The 7674-nt window shown below is 44.9% G+C and overlaps 1 pseudogene; it reads left to right on the top strand.

The window, feature by feature from the left end:
- Nucleotides 1-1762: 1762 nt before the first annotated feature.
- LOC104627833 lies at nt 1763-6670 on the top strand (annotated as a pseudogene).
- The last annotated feature ends 1004 nt before the right edge of the window (nt 6671-7674 follow it).

Here is a 7674-nt window from a genome sequence, read left to right as displayed (position 1 = left end):
GAGAAAAGGCAGAGTGCCAGTTCCACGGGTGGGAGAACCGCTGCTAACTCTTGCCGGGGTCAGCTGCTGCCCTGCCGGGGGGTCCACAGGCAGCCCCCAGCCCCACTCCCGGCAAGGAAGGCACCTGGGATGCTACGCAGGTTTTGAGTTTGGAGGATGCGAGGCAAGCTGGAAGGAATTAGGGAAGGAGTCTCTCCGTGAGGTGGAGGACCCAGTGGGGTGAAAAGGATGGTAGATGCTTCATGTCAAGCTGTTGAGCATGAAACTTGTGTTGAAAAGCTGTCTGCTGCCCAGGCTGTTTCCCACCATCTGCTCTGGAGAACTCCAGTCCTGTGGTGCTGGAGAGGGCAGACGTGGTGGGTGAGTCCCCCCAGGAGGTACGGTGCTCTGAGGGTCTCCTTCCTCACCCTGGCTCCTTGGAGAGCAGTGCCGTTTTTGGGGAACAGTAAGACTTTGCGCTCTTGGAGGAGGCTGTCGGGGTGAAGCCCACCTCTCGCCGTGAGAGGGGCGAGAGGTGCCCGAGGGGGTGGAAACTCTCTCCTTAGGAATGAGAAACGACCGACCGCTGCAGAGGAAGAAGCAGCACTGCGGCGTGAGACCAGTGCCGGGGGATTCCTGGGGGGGCGGAGGGGAGGGACGGGGCCTGCCCCCCGTGGGAGAGCACCCTGGGGGGAGCAGGCGAGGGAGAACCAGCGGTCACGGCGAAGGAGCCTCCCTCCGCAGGGCCTGGCCGCCAGCTCCCTTCTCCCAAGGGCTGTCTTCCCAGGAGGACAGCGTGAAAAAGCATGGCACGAAAAGCCTGTGCAAGGGAGACCCGAAACGTTGCGGCTGTGACGACTGCGGTTAATTAAATAGGTGGCTCGTCTCTAGACAGCCCCAGACATCTGTCTCCATTCTTCACTTGTTTTTCTGCCGCGTTTCTATTTGCTTGTCCAGAGTTAAAGCCCAGAGGACCTACAGATGGTCACCATTAATTTTGTCACTTGATGCAATTTTTTTCTTTAAAGCTTTTTTGCCGACCTTTTGAAAACAGATGTGTGCATAAAAAAAAAAATAAATCTTTTAATAGAGCAACTCACTAGAGATCTTCTATTTGGATTTAATTTTAGTCTTTAGCGGCTGGGATTTAATTTTGGCATTTCTTTTAAGCCAAGTCTCTCTTGTAGCCATATCAAATTTTTTTTTTTGGTATTTTTTTCAAAATGAACTTTAAAGAATTTCTTTGCATTCCTAGTCTGGCTTCTTTGGAACCTCAGAAATCATTGCATGCCAAAATATTTTCTGTGTTTTGGATCGCATACCTTTTTTGCATAGGTTTCTTCGTGATTGCAAGATGCTGGTGTTGCGTGGGCTGAAATTGGGCTGTGGCTTTTAAAGAGAAAATCTTCAGCAGAAAAGTCCAACCTTGTTAATGATTTCTTAAGGAAGCCACAGGATCGCAGACAAAACTCAGGAGCTGTGACTAGTAACTGCCTGCACAGAGTCAGGACCACAGATAATAGCTGATTATCAAATCAAATTATATGGACTTTTAAACTGATAAAACAACTGCAGACAGTGTTTTTTTTCCCCACAGTCTCCACATTAAACATGGGATGCCTTTTCCAAATATCTTTTAACATATTTCTTTTTGAGTTACCTCTGGAAATTTTACCATAAGAAAAGTCAGTTTTAGTCTATATTATACATTTGAAAAATGTTCTCAGAATACACTTCTTAACGCAACATTTTTTTTTCTTTTGTTATGTTATTTGCAGGTCAAAATTTATCTGGTTCGCTCAAATTAGCGTTGTTTTAACCATCCTATGGAAGACAAATATGATGCCAAACAGAAGTAACCTCTCCTCCTTTCAGAATGTTGGATCAGGTACTCAATTAATAAAAATGAAGTTTATTTGTAAATGTACTGCGATCTTTCAGAATTTGTTATCGATTTTGGTCCTTTAATTCTCCTGACACATGGATGAGATCAGGGCTGTGTTCGTATTCCACGTCTAACTCCATTTACCAGGCAAAATAAGGCCACAGCTGGTTACGCTGCGGACGGCCAACCCTCCCCCATCAGTTTAATGCCTGGCTGGAATAGATGTTGGTGACTCCCAGCTAAACAACTCAGGGAAAAGAAGAAAAGGAATGAAGGGAAAAAAGAAGGAGGGGGGAAAAAAAAAAAGGGGGAATAATTTCCTTCTGTATAGCTCCAGGCAGCAAATATTTTGCTAAACGGAGGAGCCTTGCGCTGTGCGCTGAAGGTCACCGAGCGAAAGCTGGGGCTGACCCGGATGCCGGATGGGGTCAGGGCAGACCACGTGCCGGAGCTCCCGGCCTCGGTCCCTACAGCTGCATGCGATGTGTAGCGCATCCTGGCACGTTCATAGAGTCTCATCCCAAACGTTAGCCTAAAAATAAACAAAACAAACAAGATCTGGTTTGTGGGAAGCAGCTACGGTTCAGCTGAACATGTGCTGTCGTCCAGTTGGGATTTAACCGTGTGATTGCGGGCACTGTGGTGCTGGAACCAAAAACGCAGAGGAGCTGGCGCAGGGTATAGTTGAGAAAAGCTGAGTCTGAGTGGCTACATGAAGGTATCGTGACCTTTTCTTACTGTACTTGTTTGGATTTCAAGTACAATGAACCCTTCATTGCTGTGGTGAACGGGCCTGAAAGTTTCCATGAGCTAACTTGTTTTTTGGCAAAAGCATCCAGTCTTTGTAGGATTAAATGTGCCCTACTGGTGTTGCAAGGGAGTAATAAACAATTATTAATGTCCCATTAATGTGTCTGCTAAGCTATTTATATAGGAGCCAGTGGAATTTATGCAAAAACATTTGAACTTCAGCTGTATTCATGTTATGGTTTGGACAGTACAATTTTGATAGGAGATCAGCTTTCAATTTTAAGAGAGATTTGGAAGAGGGAAGGAGAAAGAGACAAGGGTGGAAATTAAGTTCTGCTCCACAATGGAAGTCTAAATATACAAGGCATGTACATTGCGCTTTGTATCTGTGCTCTTAAATAACTTCATCTTGTTCTTCTTCTTCATAACACCACTAATATGATGAATGCTTGATCTTTTCCAGATGATTTTGTCTTGTCCCGACAAGAGTTCTGTTGAACGTGGGTCACATTCCTCCTTTTGTTCATTTGAACTTCATCATCGCTGTTGATCAAAAGTTGTGAAAATAGCTAAAAAATATCAAGTAAAATGTCAAATTATAAGAAACTGCAGTTTCACTTCTCAAAGCGGTAATAGTCTGACGGAGAGCACTGTGAACTTACTGGTTCAAAGGCAACTTAGATTGTTGTATCATCATAACAAATGTGTTGAAATTACAGCAAATAAAATCACAGTCAGCATAAAAATATTAAATTCTGTGTAACAGTAAACCTGAGGCTTGGTTTTGAAGCTGCAAGTTAATGTTTTTGGCCACTACCAGAGATTGTAATTAATACATGCTCAGCCAGGTCTACTATGATCAAGAAGGTGTTTGATTTTTGTCTTTTAATTTTTTTTGTTAATTTGTTTTGTTCCCCTCTTCCCATAACGCGGACTCCTTTTATCTTCTGCCTATTCAATTACACTATTAATGACGGTTACCTTTGTTCTTGAACTTACGGGTTTGTTCCTTAAGAATTGAGGAGAATGAGTGGTTACACACTTAGACCTACCACGGTTTGCGTAGAGGAAGCCTGTGCAACAGAGGTGATGTTGCACCAATTCTGCCCTGGGCAGTAATGAATTAGGGTTTTTTTTGCCTTGTTAGCAAGGAAGGTCCCATAAACGAGGACCTGCTCAGAGAATGCGTTGCCACCTTCCACTAGGTATCTGAAGCTAGTGATCCTCAATGAAACCGGATCATGTCAGCTCTGGTGGAGGGCGGGAATCCAAGTTTTCTGTCTAGGTTCACGTAACTGTCTGAAGTGGCACTTGAAAGAGGATTAAAGTATTGCCTCTGAGGATTTTAAAGGCGCTTTACAGGTTTGGATGCTAGGTTTTTCTGCTGAGTGACAAGCTGAGATTAGGTTTCTCACAAGGTGGCTGAAGTCACAGGTGAAATGTGACCGAGCCAAGAGTAAATCCCAGATTTGACCCTTATTTTCAGAAGCAACACTCGCTGGCACTGCAGGAGCTGACACTGAAGGGTGCTTTGTTAGTTCAAAGCACAGCCTAGCACATCCAAGGAGCTGCTGTAAATGTTAATGGTGCCATTTCTACATCAGCTGAGGTCTAAGTGCAAGCCTGCTGGGGCTCCTGTTTATCTCCTGCAGTGACAGACACTGTTGGGAACCAAATTCCTTTCAGCAAAGTGGGGCTTGGAACCGTAGGCTGGAGCTTGACTCGTCGTTGAACGTGTCCACCACGTGCACCACAGCAAAGGCTTTTTGATTGGTGTCCTCTTCCAGAATATAAATTATAATTCTGAACAAGCATTAGGACCTGGAACCTTAAACCCCTGTCGGTGTTTTTACGGTCACATGTTGTTGTTGGTGTTTGGAATGAAGTCACGGAGCCTAGCATTATACTCCCTTAAGGCTACCTTTTAACTAAGTGCTCTTTGCAGATGTAATTACAGCTTTGTATTTTAAGAGCACTGAGCTGAAACACCTTGAAAAACAGGCCTTGGTTTTGTACTTTTCCATGCAGCTTTGCATGACAATCCACAAAGTAAGCAGAAAGGTGACAAACTCCTGCTGAGCTTTGAGTTGAGCTCATTAGGTGTATTGGGGCTCGGATGCACTGGCTGCACAGGTTAAAAGAAGAGAAAAGGAAGACCTAAGATGGCAGTAGCTTAGGTCCGGGAGACCTGCGTTCAGTCCTTTACTCTGCTGCCCGTGTTGCGTCTTCTCCCAGCACCTCAGTTCCTCAGCTGTAAAACATCAGGACAGTAACGCTTCCTCACTGCGCGGACGTCTTAGGAGGCTCAGCCACAGACTCCTGCAATGGATAGGACACCGAAGAAAGAGTCTAGCCTCTTTCCAGCTGTGTTGCTGATCTGTAGTACGAATTTGATGATGTCCCTCTACCCCTTCTTTTTTAATCTCCATCTTTTGCAAAAACAGAGATGGGAAAGTTGTGCAACCCCTCCTTTGCTTAATTATCTGAGACACGTTTATTACAAGCACAGTAATTATTACAAAAACTGTTCTTTTCAAGTTAATATGCAGGCATGCACATGCAAGAGGCTACTTACTTGCTAAAACCCTTTTTTTCCTTGTTTTCTGTTCCTTACAGATTCCAGTAAGATTATGGCAGAGTATAGCCACACACAAAACCAGATGGAATTACAAAATGCTAGTTTGGGAAAGGGTTCTGTGGCAAATTCCCTTGAAAATGGTCTCCAGGATATTATGGAAAACCTCAACCCGAAGAAATATTCATCAAGTCTTAAATTTAAAACAAACGGGGACTATGCTGGCTCGTATTTAACCCTTTCACAACCTATGCCAGTTAAACCTAACCCTTCCTCCAGTGTTAAAAATACACACTCGATTACCAAAATTCAAGGCGGCAAACAGTTCCCCTGTGAAAGCCCGTATCTTCCAGACAAAAGCATCTCTGTAAAGCATTTGGGTTCTGTATTGGGCACGTGTCCATCCCTCAGTGGGTACGGTTTAGGAAGGACAGACTTTGATATTCACGCCGGCAGAGAAAATGAAAAATCCCTTGGACACATGGATAAGTTTCACTACTCAAAGTACAGTCAGAAAAACAAATCGTACGACAACGTCTACTTCCCGGGAATGCTGGAGACAAAGAAGATCTCGGGTTCCCTTCTGACCATGTGGAATGGAAGCTCAGGGAACGAGCTGATGCTTTCGCCTGCTAGCAATTCAGGGGCGGCCAGCATGCCTTCTAGCCCAAAGCAAGGCAGGAGGATGGCTGTTGAAGACAGCCTCTCCCTTCACATAAAACCAGTTAAGCACAAGGACGTGATGATGGAGACTCTGGGTTCACGGCCTAGGAAATACTCCGGTGGATCTCTAAGTCATATGGGAATGTACAGTCGTTCCCTACCCAGACTTTATAAATCGACAGAAAGCCAGCTGGTGCCATTAAGCTTGCCCCCCAGAAGCTCTCTGGGTAATACTAAAAGGAAAAAACTTGGAGAAAAAGATCTACCTCAGAATGCTTCAGATGCCGATAATTACCTGAATTTTTCTTCTTGCAGCTCAGGGGTTTCACCACATGCAAACTCTGTCTCTGGGACTAATCCCTACGTCAGTTCAACTCTTAGTGTTCCTGCAAGCCCTCGAATTGCTAAAAAAATGCTTTTAGCACCTTCTTCCCCACATCTTTCTGATGATTTCGATAGACTTGGACTCTCAGGAACAAGTCCCAGTAGTTCTTTCTCCCCGGTGGACTTTGACAGGTCGTTTTCTGTCCGAAGAAACCTTTCCACCAGTTCCATGGAACTTGACGACCCGGATCTGGAAAGTTACAGACAGACGCCAAACTCGCTGCAAGCGTCCATGCGAGAGCGGAAGAACAGCATTAGCTCCATTTCGGGAAGAGAAGACCTCATGGACTATCACAGGAGGCAGAGGGAAGATTTTTTTAGAGCGGCTTCGGGAGCAGGAGATGGAACGGCTGGTAATTTTTTCTCTTCCACTTAGTTTTTGGTGGCAAGTTAACCTTTGCAAAATGTCCGTCCCAGATCCAGCCATCAGGAGGGTACAGCAAAGCATAAGCTGCCACGTTTTGAAATTCGAATGTTGCCTGCTTCAGGTGCCTTGTTTATTATCACAGTTCGTGAAGCTAATGCTTAAATAGCGTGCTGCTGTAACAGCTCGGGTAGACAGTGCCATTCAGCCATCTTAAAAAAAAAAAAAAGTTGGAACCCATGTAAATTGCGTTCAGTCATGCTGCGGGCTCTGTTAAAATGTCTACGTACATAAAACCCACAAATTGCACTGCAGGGATCCAGCACTTTTTGTTTTGGATGATGGCACTGTTTTGAGGTAAGTGGGTTAAAAAAAAAAACACAAAAAAAAAAACGACTCCGCTATAAGATGCCCAGCCATGTGTGCTGCGGAGTCAGGTATACATTGGTGTGGGTTCTGCATCCATCATCAGAGCTTTCTCTGCTTGGTTGTAGTTTTTCCTTCTGGGTATTTTCATGAAGATATAGGTCTCCTTGCTTTGCCTCCTCCCAAAATGCAGAGTCGCAGAGGGAGACAGAGTTCCTCTCTTTGTCTCTAGTCAACGTAAAGCGGTGCATACTGCTTCGGGTCAGAATTACACTTGGTAGTAAAATATAATTTATGTATGATTGAAACAACTTGTTGGGTAGGAAAAAAACCCCACCTCTCCAGAACACACAAAGATGATTGAAAGGGTTTCTTACTGAAACTGCCTCTGATAGGATACTTTGTATTTCTCTGAAAAAAGTTTTCTCAGTGGCTACAAGAATCTCTGACCCTTACCCTGCCTTCATATTGTATTGATCATATTGTCCACATGGAAACCGAGGCCGTTAGACGGGGCAATTTGCGTTACCGGATCTGAGATTTGAGCCGTTAACTTTACAGGTGTGTGCTTTAATTCAGATCTTTATGGATTAGAGCAAAATGGGGATAAGGATACTCTTCAAGCTGCCTAGTTTGCGTACACACAGCGAGCCTGCAGGGGAGTTCGCCTCCCGGGCAGGCCGGGGTGAAAAGCCGTGGGGCGGGGGG

This window comes from Phaethon lepturus, unplaced genomic scaffold (assembly GCF_000687285.1).
Source record: "Phaethon lepturus isolate BGI_N335 unplaced genomic scaffold, ASM68728v1 scaffold8571, whole genome shotgun sequence".
NCBI classification, from domain to species: domain Eukaryota; kingdom Metazoa; phylum Chordata; class Aves; order Phaethontiformes; family Phaethontidae; genus Phaethon; species Phaethon lepturus.
The sequence above is the reverse complement of the archived record's forward strand: the minus strand, read 5'-3'. Positions and strand labels throughout refer to the sequence as shown.